The 13,226-nt window shown below is 50.7% G+C and overlaps 1 protein-coding gene across 1 annotated transcript in view; it reads left to right on the top strand.

Moving 5' to 3' along the window:
* The first annotated feature begins 1,499 nt into the window (after window positions 1–1,499).
* Window positions 1,500–13,226, top strand: part of DPYSL5 (dihydropyrimidinase like 5) — a 59,486-nt gene continuing 47,759 nt past the window's right edge. Inside the window, exon 1 of the mRNA XM_081101000.1 lies at window positions 1,500–1,610. The gene's annotated coding sequence lies outside the window, so the exon portion shown is untranslated. The remainder of the gene's footprint in view (window positions 1,611–13,226) is intronic.

Here is a 13,226-nt window from a genome sequence, read left to right as displayed (position 1 = left end):
CCCAGGCCCATTTGGGGGCTCCCTGCATATGCGCATGGTTGGGGAGGGCAGTTAGCCTTCCTCTCAGGACATGTGGAAACTCAGTGGAGGTCATCCAGAAGTGCATCCCCCAAGTGCAGCCTGGCCTGCTCGGGCCCTGAGCCCACCGCGAAGGACCGCAGGCAAGTGGCCAGGGCACCTCACCTCGCGGGCTCTGCGGGCCAGCGCCCGGGTAGGTTTCCCTGAGACGGGAGGGGACACCCTCCAGAGTAGCGAGACATGTTTTGTTTGAAAATATCCCGCCGAGGGACCCACCTCTCGGGGCTGAGTAGCCGCAGCCGGGAACTCCCTCACCCCCACCCCCACCCCTCGGGCCGCAGGGTAGGGGCTTCGGCAGGGAACGGGAGGAACGGGAGCGCGGGATGGAGTTGGAAGCAAGGACTCAGGGCTGCACTTTAGCACCATCTCAGTGGCAGTGCTTTTGGAGTGACATTCAGTCAAAGGAGGCAAATTACTAAACTGTATGTAAGCTATTAGCACAAATACGTAAAACAACATACGGTAAGGGCTTGAGGGGATCCGGAGATGGTACGAAGGCGTAATGATCCTCTTTTATTAGATTTGCTGTTTTTGCTAAATTATGTGCACCTGTAAAGCGTGAAGATACAAGGTGGAGCAAATGTAAATGGGTTATAAAACATGTCCAGGGGCTCCGCCGTCCCCCGAATAAGGGGTATCGGAAATAGGGCGGCGGCTGGACCCGAGGGCTCTGGATGGAGAAGCCCTAGCTGAGCGCCAACAGGAGTGAACTCGGGTTCGAGCCACAACAGAGGGGAGGTGCGAACGTAGGTGGCCCGGAGTGGCCGTCCACTTTGTACGGGGACGTTTCCCCATGACAGCCCCTGCCCTCCCTGTCCTGGAATCCGCTGTGTCCACTTCGAAGGCGTCGGTCTGGGTCTGGGTCTGGGTCTGGGTCTGGGCAGGAACCGGGAGGCTCTAGCCCGGCCTGCAGCGAAGGGCAGGGCCTGCAGCCGCGGGGGAGAGACGGCCGGGCATTGTTCCAGCCCCTCGGGTGGGGTCCTGCAGGGGGAGGGGAGGCGGTCTGCCCTCGGGACCGCCTAGTCCTCCCAGGGGACCCGTGCATCAGCTCGTCTGAGAGCCTGAGCTTTGTGAACAGTCGGGAGTCACCATGGAAACCCCAAGGAGCGCGGCGCAGGTCACGAGGGGAATTGGCAGCGGATGCCGAGCCTCGCCCTCTGCCCCGTCTCGGACCCGGGTCCTGCGGCAGGGCCTGTCGGGAGTTGTAGTCCCAAGGCGGCGGCGGCCGTGTGCGTCGCAGAAGATGCCGGGCACCGCCGGTCCCCGCCTCCCCCTAACCTGCTAGAGCGAGGTGGGGGGCGCTGGGGCGGAGCTGTGGGATCCGTGATTGGCCGAGGTCGCCGCCAGCCCCCACCCACACCCCCTCCCCCGCTCCCGGCTTGGGGACTCCAGCGCCCGGCGCGCCACGGCAGCTCTCCAGCGAGCGCGCGTGTAGCCGCCGCCGCCCCGGCACCCGCAGCTCCGGCGCCGCGGCGAGACCTGCGAGAGCCTGGCGATCGCACGGACCCCTGCAGCCGCAGCATCCTGGAAGAGTGGGTGATGGCGGGGCGGGCGGCGGGCTCCTTCTCCCCGGCCTGGGGCGTCCATCTCGCGACCTCTGTTTTTCCAAGAGGCTCACAAAAGGGTGTGCGCCCAGGGGCCCGGCTGCAGGGAACGTGGGGAGAGGATGAGTCGGGGCTGTGGGCGGCTAGCGAGGCTAAACTGGGGCCCGAATCCGGTCCTTTTTGGACGACCACAGAACGCCGTGCGGTGCCTGGTTCACACAGTAGGCGTTTAATGTGTGCTCGTGGGATTGCAAAGAATTGGAGTGAAGAGGCGGCGTGGTTGAAAGGGCTTCACCCCTAGGACACAGTAGGCGCCCAGCCTCGCTGGTCCAGGCGCAGTGAAAGGCTGGGAGGCTGGGTGGGGAGTCCTGCCCCAGCCCCCGCCCGCACACACACACCTCCGTCCTCCTCGCCTTCGAGATGGGGTTTGCCGAGCCTGGACTGGACCCGGCGGCCTTTTCCACGCGTCTGGCTAACGGGGCGGACGCCTGAGGACCACTCGCCGGCCGCCTCCGAGGCACCTGCCTGCACCACAAAGGCCGCCCGCCTCGGCCGCTGCCTCCGCCTCCGCCGGGCCGGGGAGGGCGCTGAGCCGGATCCCTGCGTTTGCGCCCTGGGCGGGAGCCCTGCCCGCAGCACGGAGCTCGGGGGCGAGGGGCCGCGACGCCCCGGCCTGGGTAGGGGCAGGAGGCCGCGCTGGAGAGAAGCTGCGATGGGGAGGGGCGGAGGCGAGGCCACAGTTTGAGCCAAGATGGGGAGATGGGGAAGCTGGGTGGGGACAGGTGCCTGGTCTGGGAGGAGGGAGGAGTGGAGAGCGGGGTTTGAGGTAGAAAGACAAGGGGGCGGAGGGCGGGTGGGAGGAGGGCGGGAGGGAGCTTGAGGCTGGGGCTGATGAAGAATGAGGCCGCGAGGGGCGATGCTGGAGGGCGGAGACCGTCTAGGTTTCTGGGTTGGCGCGAGGGAGGCGGAGGCTCGTGGGTACCGGGAAGGGAGGTCTCTGGGGAAGGGAGGGGCCGGCAGCTAGGAGGCGGGCCTGGGGCCCGGGGACCCTGGCTCTAGGCGCGGGGCCTGGAGGTCCAGGTGGTGGGCTGGGCGTGGCTCTGCGGGCGCGGATGGACCCCGACTGCTCGGTCCCCGCCAGGAGCTTTGTCTCCCGGCCGTGGGGTCTGTGACAGCCCGCAGGCCGCGGGCACACCCTTTTCTTGGTGGAGCTGAAAGGCTGGCTCCGGTGGCAGATGCTGCCAGGGAGGCGGAGTGGGCGCCGTCTCCCGCCGGGGAGACCAGGAGAACAATAGCCGGCCCTGGTCTCCGCCCGACGACGAATCCGCGCCCCCAGAACTCGTGCGCAGTTTTCTGGGGCAGAAAATGCTCCCGGGCCCATCTCAGGGCACGTGTTGGGGCACCGAGCCCCGCCGTTAGTCTGGGTGGGAGCCGCGCGTGGCGGGGCAGCCGGACAGCCGCCACTCGTGGCTTTGCTGCCTTCGGGTTGCGGCACCATCGCCCGCCCCGCGCTGCTGCCCGACCGCTGAGACGCCTCGGTGTGGAGGGGGCTCCCCGAGCATCTGGCTTTGTTTTCGGAGGCTGCTGTGTGTTCATCGAGGGGGCAGCCAGGGCTGGTGTGGATTGTGGTAAAATAGGGAGAAGCGGCGTGGAGGTTACGCGCCAAGGATGGGGCTCCTGGTCTGAGAGCCTGCAGCCAGAGCCCAGCGCTCCCCTCTGCCAGTGACCACACCCAAGCCAGTATCTCACCATCCTGTGCAGATTTCGCCCATATTGTCTGCTGACCTAAGACAGGGACGGCTCTGTGGTAGGAGGTGGCTGCTTGCCCGTGGGAAAGCAGATGAACAGCTCTGGAAACACAAAACAGGGATTCAGCAGAGCTTGCCATGCACACAGTCTCGCACCCGGCTAAGCACCCTTTATGTCAGGCTGTAGCGTCTTGGGTGAAACGACAGCCAAAAACCAGAATTTTGTTTTACAGGTTTTCTTTGACCATTGTTTAGCTGACATTAAGGGTGATTCGTTCTCATAAGGTTTATAATTTCTGTCATTCATTAAAATAAAAAGAGCAAGGCAAAAGCATTTTTATTCCACAGTGGAGGAAGCTTGGCTAAAAGATAGCACTTAAGGACTAAAAGGTGTGATTTATATTTGCCATTATGTTATCTGATGCACCTGTTAGCCTCTTAGCCTTGAAGCCTCCAGATCTTTCTTACCCAGTTGATGCAGATGGTGAGGGGCTGTGATAATGACTGTTGGTTCTTGCCCACATGTATGGTAGTTGGTGACGTGAAGGTCTCTTGCCTGGGTTGTACCGAGTGGCCACAGGACAGCAGCGGTAGGCTATATCTTGCTGGTTTAAAAGGATGGTGCTTCGCCCTGGCCCGTGTGGCTCAGTTGGTGAAACGTTGTCCCATCAAGGAGAGATCACCAGTTCGATTCCTGGTCAGGGCAAATGCATCATTCCGCTCCCACCTCCTGTGGCAAGTTGCAGGCTCAATCCCAGGTGGGGGGGGCTTGCAGGAAGCAGCCAACAGATGTTTCTCCCTCTCATCAATATTTCTCTCTTTCTCTCCCTCTCCCTTCCTCTCACTCCAAAATGAATGGAAGCATATTTTAAAAACAAAAGGATGGTGCTTTGAAAAAATGGTTCTCAGAATTCACGAAACTATTGAAAGGACTAGCTGGAATATTGCTCATTGTATGTTTTTAACTAAATGAGCAGGTCTGCCTATATCCAGAGTTCGTGGAAACCAGGTACCCCAATATAAGAAAACTAGAAATCTGACACTGAAGGTTTTTCTTGTGGAAAAATGCCTATGGGAAATGTGTTTTCATGTCATTACCCAAGAGCAAAAGTTTTAGGAGGGGATGTTTCCTTGTTTCATTTTTTATTTTTTTGAAAGAATTTTATGGATTTGTTTAAGAGTGTAATCCTGCCCTGGCCGGGTAACTCAGTTGGTTAGAGCATCTTTCTGATATGCCAAGGTTTTGGGTTCGATCCCGGGTCAGGGTGCATACAAGAATCAACCAATGAATGCACAAATAAATGGAACAAGAAATTGGTATTTCTCTCCCTGCCCCCCTTCCTCTCCTCTCTCTAAAAAAAATAAATAAATAAAAGTTAAAAAAAAATTTTATTGATTTCAGAGAGGAAGGGAGAGGGAAAGAGAGATAAAAACATCAATGATGAGAGAGAATCATTGATCAACTGCCTCCTGCATGCCCCCTACTGAAGATTGAGCCCACAACCTGGGCATGTGCCCTTGATCAGAATCGAACCCGGGACCCTTCAGTCCACAGGCTGATGGTCTATCCACTGAGCAAAACAGGCGAGGGCAAGAGTTGTTTGTTTGTTAGTTAGTTTGTTTGTTTGTTTGTTTTAAGTGTAATCCTTTTAAGGCACTGTGTGAACATCTATCCCAGTCTTTTCCTCATGGTGGGGAGTCCATAGATGAGGAATGCGAGTATGACCAGGGAAGATGGAGAGAAAAGCATCATTCCGCTCCCACCTCCTGTGGCAATGCCTAGGAGACAGCGCCCAGAGGGGAGAGGCAGGTGGACCTAGAAAGGACTTTATGTCCCCAGAATTCTGGGGTGCCATTCCTAATCCCATCTCCAAGAGCCTGGAGACCTTGGCGAGGTAGATAGAAGAAGCTCATGGGGCATGACCTGGCCATGTTCAGCATAACCTCTCCGGGATGCAGATGGAACCGGAGGAGTTTCCATATTCTCAGTGCACTGCATGTTTTCGCCTCTAGAAACAGTTCCACAGCAAGGCAGCTTTACACCACTGGCCACAATTGGGTTAGGGGGCTTGGTGTAAGCTTCATCTGTGGTTCCCCTCTTCTCTCTGTCCTCTCTCTGCCATGGACATCTGAGAGTTTCCCCCCAGTAGCTGCTCCGACCCAGGATTCAGCCTGATCCTGCATTAGCGCCAGGAACTGTAGGCCAACAGCCATCACAACTGTGGACAAATCTCAAGGAAATTAGGATTTAGATACATATTGAGAGCCAGAGAAGTCGGTGTTATTAGAAAAGAGTGTCCAAGGCCCAATCTATCTTTCTGATGTAAATATTAACCAAATTCGGATAGAATCTCATCCTGTGCATACGTTTTTGTTTTCTGAACTTTAAAAAAAAAAATTTCAGAGTAGTCGTCTAAGGCTAGGTCACGGATCCTGTAGGAGAACAGTAATACAGAACACCCTTGCAATGTGAAAACCTGTGGGAAGTAGGTGGCTTCATGAAAGCAAATGAGGATAATAAGTAGGAAGGTGTTTGATCTTATTGCACTGCTAGTAAATAAATGAGAAATCATCTCAAGATTGCTTTGTCTTACATTTTTTATGTGAAGATCAAAGGTTCAAATATGATGGTATGAATCTTCAATGAACTTTAATGTTTACGTATAAAAGCAGACACAACATAGACTTTACCAAAAGAAATTCATGGTAGGATATTGTTTATGATTTGTTCTATTTCCATTTTGTAAAACTCGTTAATTTAAAATAAGTTCACTTAACTGTCGCGGTCCCTGAGCCCCTCACGCCCTTCCATCAGTCACAGCTCAGTTTAGTGCTTGTGCCTGCGCCTGTGCCTGCTCCCACCCGGACCCCCCTCCTCACCATCCAGGCTCAGAAGCAGGGTGCGCAGGAGGGAGGAGGGTCTGAGCCAGAAAGCCTGGGTCAAATGCCAGCTCAGCCACGTTATGTTTGTCCATCCTTAGGTTAGGTTCCTTTCTCTCGGGGACTGTTTCTGGGTCCATATAGTAGGGATTATATGAGTTAACATGTATAGCCCAAGGGCAGTGTCTGGCACTTGGTTAGTGCTCAATGAATGCTAGTTATCACCATCAGCATCGTCTTCATACTCTTCCCCCAGAATGTGTGTTCACAAATACAACATTTGGAGCTCCCAATCTTTCATGCTAAGGGGCCAGGCAGGCTGCTGTGGGTATCAACAGTGGGAACAGAGAGAATGACTAGGACCCCTTTCTGAAGCTCATAAATAGTAGGAAGAGCTCTGTGCTGAGTCTGAGCCTCTTTCAGCACAGCTGTTTATAGCAGCTGAGAGCTTGCAGAGGTAAGAATGTTCCAGAAGTGCTCTGACCCCAGCTTTGCCAAATTATCCCCATGTGTAGGCTTGGCCCCGTGTCCAACCCTGCTCTCGCAGCTGTGGCTGGTGAGGCTCTGTTTGTTCGTAGGCTGTTCTGTTCCTGGTGTGGGAAAAAGCGACCACGTTTGGTTGGTGGCAAATATTGGATCTCAAGTTTTCCAGCTGAGAAGTACACTCAGCTCCACAGAAGTACTTATTTAACAAACACGTTTAAAGTACTTACTCTGTGCTAGGGGTTGTTGTGGTTCCCTTGAGTTCGGTACTAGTATTATCCCCATTTTACAGATGAAGTAACAGAAATCAGCCAGCGAGAGAAGTGGCAGAGCCAAGCTTCAAACCCAGGAGTCTGCTTAGAGTTGGTCTAAGTTGGGGTTGGCAAGTCTGACAGGTATAGGGCAGGCGGGGGTGATGCTGAGGTCTTAAGACAGAATTTCTTCTTCCCCAGGGAAACCTCAATTTTTCTCTTAAGGCCTTTCAACCGAGTGGATGGGGCCCAACCACATCATCAAGGAAGTCAACTGATTGTAGATGTCAACCACATCTACAAAATACATTCACAGCAACACTTACAGATGAGTGTTTGGATAACTGGGTCCTATAGCTTAGCCAAGGGGATGCACAAAAACTAACCATCACGGGGCCCACACTTTTAAACACTCCCCCAAGCTAAGAACCTTACATGTTGGGCCTAAGATTTACAATAAACTAAAGATAATTTAGTAACGGGCTATCCCTTTACAAAATGGTCCTCCTCACCTAGTTTCAACTAGAATTTGAACCTCCTTCTTCATCCATGTAGCTTCTCGCACAAAATACTGCTCCAAGTAAGTGTTCAATTGGTAATATTGAAACAATGAGCAACTGGATGACTTAGGTGATATTTTATAAGACTTCCCAGGCATTGAGACCTCTGGCTCCCCGTTTAAATTTAAAATCATTTTGCCCGAGTGACGTACAGGTTTTATGAACGACTAGATTTCCTTGAAAAATGGAGACTATCTGATTTTGAATTGAGCACTGTGTCACTCCCACACCCAACATCTGTCCATTTTCATTGGCTCATGGAAGATTTTGGGGTCTGTCACCACCGTGACTCCTTGTGAATGTGTCTCCCACACTTGAGCAGTGCCCAGCACTCGGTCACACCATCGCTGTGTCATTTCAGTGTCCATGTACAGACAGCTCCTTTGTTGATTTCAAGTCGGCCCTGGGTTCGCTCTGATTTCTCAGGCCTTGGGTCTTTATTCCGCCTGCTTTTGTCTGGTCCTGCCCTGCCCTTTGTCCTTCTGCAGAGCAGGATCCACCATTCATGGAGGGGCCGCCTCCTCTCTTCTTTTAACCACTCCAACCCGTTCTGTTGTTGTGGATCAATATGCTCATTCTCTTATAAAAATTCAAGCATAGCCCCCGGCTGTCATTCAATGTCCTTTTGCTCCTGTTTCCAACACACGTGAAACTCGACTTTAATGCAGTTGCTTGGCTTGGTTGTTTTAAATTTGCCATATTACCAATATGTGGGCAATAGATACATAAAATGGTGGCTTTGTGGGGGGATAAGGGTGTATTTTAAAAATAAATTTTAAAAAAACTTTTAGTGAAGTATAACATATACAGAAAAGTATACAAAAATCATAAATGTATAGCTGAATGAATTTTCAAAAACTGAGATATCTATGTGATCAGCACCAGATCAAGAAACAGATTACCAGTATCCAACAGCTGGTAACCCCCTCCCAGTCCTTACTCTTCCTCCATGGTCACTAACCACTCTCCTGACTTCGTACAGCATAGATCAGCTTTGCCTGTTTTTCAACTTTTTACAAATGGAATTATAGAGTAGAGTACTCTTGCATACGTGGCTTTTTTTTTTTCTCAATGTTGCATTTGTTGCACTTAATTCGGTCATTTTCATTGCTGTATAGCATTTCATTGTGTAAATGTGCCATGATTTCCTTATCCATTATGTTATTATTGGGTATTTGAGGAGTTTCCAGTTTGGCCTGTCAGCATGAATAGTGCTATTGTGAACATTCTAATACATGTCTTTTGGGGAACATATGTGTGTTTCCGTTGGGGGTGTACTTAGAAATGGAATTGCTGGGTGAGGGGTACGCATGTGTTGTGGTTTAGTAGACCATGCTAAATAGTAAGATTAATGGTGAATTTTTTTAAAAAAAGGTATTCTGAGTATGCCATGCTGTGACGAAACTATTTTCAGAAACCCTAACGGCTGGTAGAATATGTGGCTTGATCAGAGAGATTGGTTTCAAACTCTTATTCTTCAGCAAAAAGCAGAACTTTAAGCGCTATCTGACTCCACGGTAGCTGAAATGAGCATTTTTAAATGGTTGTGCTTCAGCCTTAGTCTTGCTATAGCAATTTCCTTACTCCTGTTTCTTAAGGAAAAGATGAGAATCAGATTATTGTTGCAACCTGGGTCTAAAGATTACTCCAGGGATGTTCTGTCAGCCTTGAACAAGATTAACAAGTGACTTTTATTCTGTTAACTATTTTGTATTTCTTATATTGGGTCAAATAGCAAATTTGAATTGAGTAAGTTCTGTGGCCTAAAAGAAGTCCTGAAAAGTATCAGGTTGGAATCACAAAGTTCATGTTTCTTAATTGGGAATACAAATTATAGCATATATTCCTTTTTTTTTGGTGACTTTCTAAAAAGAGGTAAAATGCACATGATTTTTACAACTGGGTTATAATGGGAAAAAGCTCTGTAGCTACTGACAAACAATACAGATGAGGCACAAAAATACGCACAATCAACTTCCGAGTGTGGATATAAGGCAAACCCATCCCATCTCCATGGCTTCCTTGTTGGCCCAGGAGAGATGGCGATAATGAAGACGGCTAGTGCAAGCCAAGGACAGGAATTGGGCCTGATTATAGAGTGCGGGTAGTGAAACCCCTGCCAGCAGAGGAGCATGCATGACAAGGCCGTCATGAATTCCTCACGTGGCTGACTTGTCCTTCTGAGCCCATTTACAGCCCAAGTTGCTCCTGAGAAAGCGTTTTCTCCTGTCCCCTGTCCTGCCATGCTTGGTATTGGTCCTCAAACAAGCAGGTGAGTGACATCAGATGTACCAGTATCATTGCTTTAAAACCTAGATTTACTGCGTGAATTGTGAGTCCCCTAAGCACTTTTATTATCTAGGACTTAATTCTACACTTTAAAAATGTATAAATATGAGCTGATATGTAATCAATTATAAAACCACCTATAGACCGTTTTCCTAATACAGCTAATGCGATTTTTGCTTTTTTCATCAAATCCTTGTCCATATGCTCACATAATTTTTACAGATCCACTTCCAGAAACGGCTCCAGGCTTTTGGCACCCCTCCTAAAATGCTTGTAATTTCCTGAGTGATTGGAGTGAACTGAGTGTCTTTTCTTATTCATAATAAGCCCCTTTCAACCATACCTGAGTTTATGCTAATAAGGTCTCTCCAAGGATGGGAGCTGGTTGCCAAGGAAACCCACTTGGTGATTAGAGAGTTGAAACTTTCGGCGGCCCCACTCCCTACCACCGACCCCACCTCTGGGGAGAGGAAAGGCACTGGAGAGTGAATAAATCACTAGTGGCCAATGATTCGGTTATGCCCATGTAATGGAACCTCCATAAACACCCTAAGGAGTTTGGAGAGCTTCTAGGTTGGTGAGCACATCCAGGTGCTGGGAGGGTGGTGCACCCCGAGAGGGTATAGTTCCAGGTCCCTTCCCCAGACTGTGCCCTATGCATCCCTTCCATTTGGCTGTCCCTAAACTTTACCCAGTAATAGTAAGTAAAATGTTTCCCTGAGCTTTGTGGGCTGTTTAGCAAATTATCAAATTCAAGGCAGGATCGTGGGAGCCTCTGATGTATAGTTGGTTGGTAGGAAGTAGACATGACAACCTAGGCACCTGCGGTGAGAGCGGTCCTGTGGGACAGAGTCTGTAGCTGGGAGGGTCTGCACTAACTCCAGCTGGTTGTGAGTGGACAAATAGTTTTCCTCTGGATAGTACCACAGGTTGTCCAACCATTCCCCTTTGATGGAGATTAGTTTGTTTCTAGGTTTTGTTGTTGTTTTGCCCTACCAACAGTGCTACAGTGGCCCTCTCGGTACATGTTTCTTATGTTCTTATGCTTTTATTTCTACGGATGGGGTCCTAAGAGTGGAGTTGCTGACTCAGCGATCTTTCTAAAATTTTAATAGAAGTCTTTTCAGGCTGTTTTCCCAAACCATGTAATTCACATTTCCACCAGCATCGCCCACCAATCACTCCCAACCTGCCAATGCCAGGGTACCACCCTAGAATTTTTGCCACCCTGATGGATGTGAAATGCTTCTTCCTTGTGACTTTCATTTGCATTTCCTTGATTGCTGGAGAGGTTGAACATCTATTCGTATGTTGTAAGTCATTAGATTTGCTCTTCAGGGTATCACTTGTGCTATTATGAGATAAATGTGTTTTTAATATTATAAGCTGCCTCATTCTGCCAATTCTCAGAAAAGCAGTGGGTCACAATGAACTGCAACAGAATCGTGCAGATTGGCAAGGGCTCAGACTGGAAAGGGTGAGGTCAGGGTTCAACTAGTCACAGACATTGAAGAAATTCATTCCATTGAGCAAAAGGACCCGTGACAGCAGAGACCACAGCTGGTAGGGGACCCAGGCAGGCATTTGGCAGAAAACAGACAGGTAAAGCACAGCGGCAGGAGTGTGGGCACAAGGGGTGCGAGGAGGCAGTTGATGTCAGGAGAGTGTGCCAACAGGGGGAGGGGCCTCAGACCCAGATGGACAGGCATCGACTCCCTGGAGAAGGTGATAGGCAACAAGGAAGGGTGTGCCAACCTACTAAAAATGAGATAGAGAGCAGGCCCTTCACCTGATGAGGCTTGGGCACAGGGCGTCAGGTCCTGATGTGGAACCTGGAGTCTGACCCTCAGGAGCAGAGGAGTCGGAGCACAATCAGAGCTTGTCCATTGTCAGGTGTCCTGACCTGGAGTCTCCGTGTGTCGGAATCTAGTCTTTAGACCTGCCTCCAGGGATTGGTCTTTGGCCTGGGCTGGAGGTAGGGAGGAGGCTGCCAGGGGCTGGGAAGGAAGGGAATCTGGCCAGCCCTTCTGGGAAGTGGAAGGGAACTAATTGTATTTATTAAAATAATTAGATGTCTGCCATCAGCTCCAGCTCCACCTAGCAAGAGCAGGTGGAGAGGAAATGCTGGCACCCAGCATGAATGAGAAGGGCAGGCAGCAGACTCCCATCACTCCCCTTTACTTGTGTTCAAGAGACGGAGACGTATTCATCTCTTTTGTTGGCAGTTGGTCGGCAGGTGCACCACAGCCCAGCAAGGGCTCCACGGAAAGGCTCATTCCCTCTTTTTATTTAAGTAAATGAAGATATCTCCATTTTTTCAGACTTAACTCTCAGAAAAAGCCTTTGAACCCTAGACCATCAATTGCTCCATCTCTCCAGCTATTCATTCAAGGAAAGCTGCAGCCAGATGGACCGAGTTAAAGGCTGTTCTGCTCTGAGTTTGCAGCCACCTGAGAAGATACCGTGTTGCCTGGGGCCCTGGTGAACAGAAGGGAGGAAGGGGCCATCATATCGCCGGTGCAGGTGGCCCTGTCACCTGCTCTCCTCGCTGGAGATGAGGTCCTTCGTGCTGGCTTGCTCCCAGGGTGGCGGTCGGAGGGTCTTTTGCTAAGTGGGGGACACAGGAAGAGGAGCCGGGTGGAGACAGAGTGTGATGAGCTCAGTTTTCGATGTCATGAGTTTGAAGGGCCAGTGAGACATCAAAGGAGAGAGACCCAGTGGCCAGTAGACGTCCAGATCGATGGTGGCGATGTTAACTCGCTAGTGAACTGCCTGCCCTGGCACAGATTTTCTCCGCGTCTCCTCCACGGCTGCTGCCCCCTTGGCCAGGGCCATTGTCGATTCCACAGCTGGTTTAGTAGAGAAATATTTTTACAGTCACGCAGTATGTAGAGATTGAGTCTTGCTGTGATTCTTTTTGAGACAACTGCAGTTAATCGTTTAGTGAATAACCTTCCCAGTGTTTCATACAAAAAGCTCATGTATGTTTCAGCGAGTTTTCATAGATATCTGTGAACACGCACAATTACAAAAGTGGGTACACATGCCATGAGCCCTCCCTGTAGCCGACGTCCTTCACGTCTGTGTCATGGCTAGCCTGCCGTGTAATACTGAGACGTCCACATAAGCCTCTTCAGGGGCCGCACGGCCTTCTGCTACGTGGCTATGCCCTTGTTTATTTCAACAGGCCTCATCTTGACAGGCCTTAAGCTTGTTCTTGAACGATTTGCTCTTGTAAACAATGCAACCAAATACACACATAACACATTTTTGTGCAACGGCCCGATTATTCCCTCAGGAGAAGCTCTTCGATGTGAACGCTCATTTCCAGTTGCCATCTAGCTTTTCAGATATCCTTCTGGGAAGGCGTACCAGCTTCCGCTCCTGCTAATA

The sequence above is a fragment of the Myotis nattereri genome, assembly GCF_964212035.1.
Source record: "Myotis nattereri genome assembly, chromosome: 10".
NCBI classification, from domain to species: domain Eukaryota; kingdom Metazoa; phylum Chordata; class Mammalia; order Chiroptera; family Vespertilionidae; genus Myotis; species Myotis nattereri.
The sequence above is the reverse complement of the archived record's forward strand: the minus strand, read 5'-3'. Positions and strand labels throughout refer to the sequence as shown.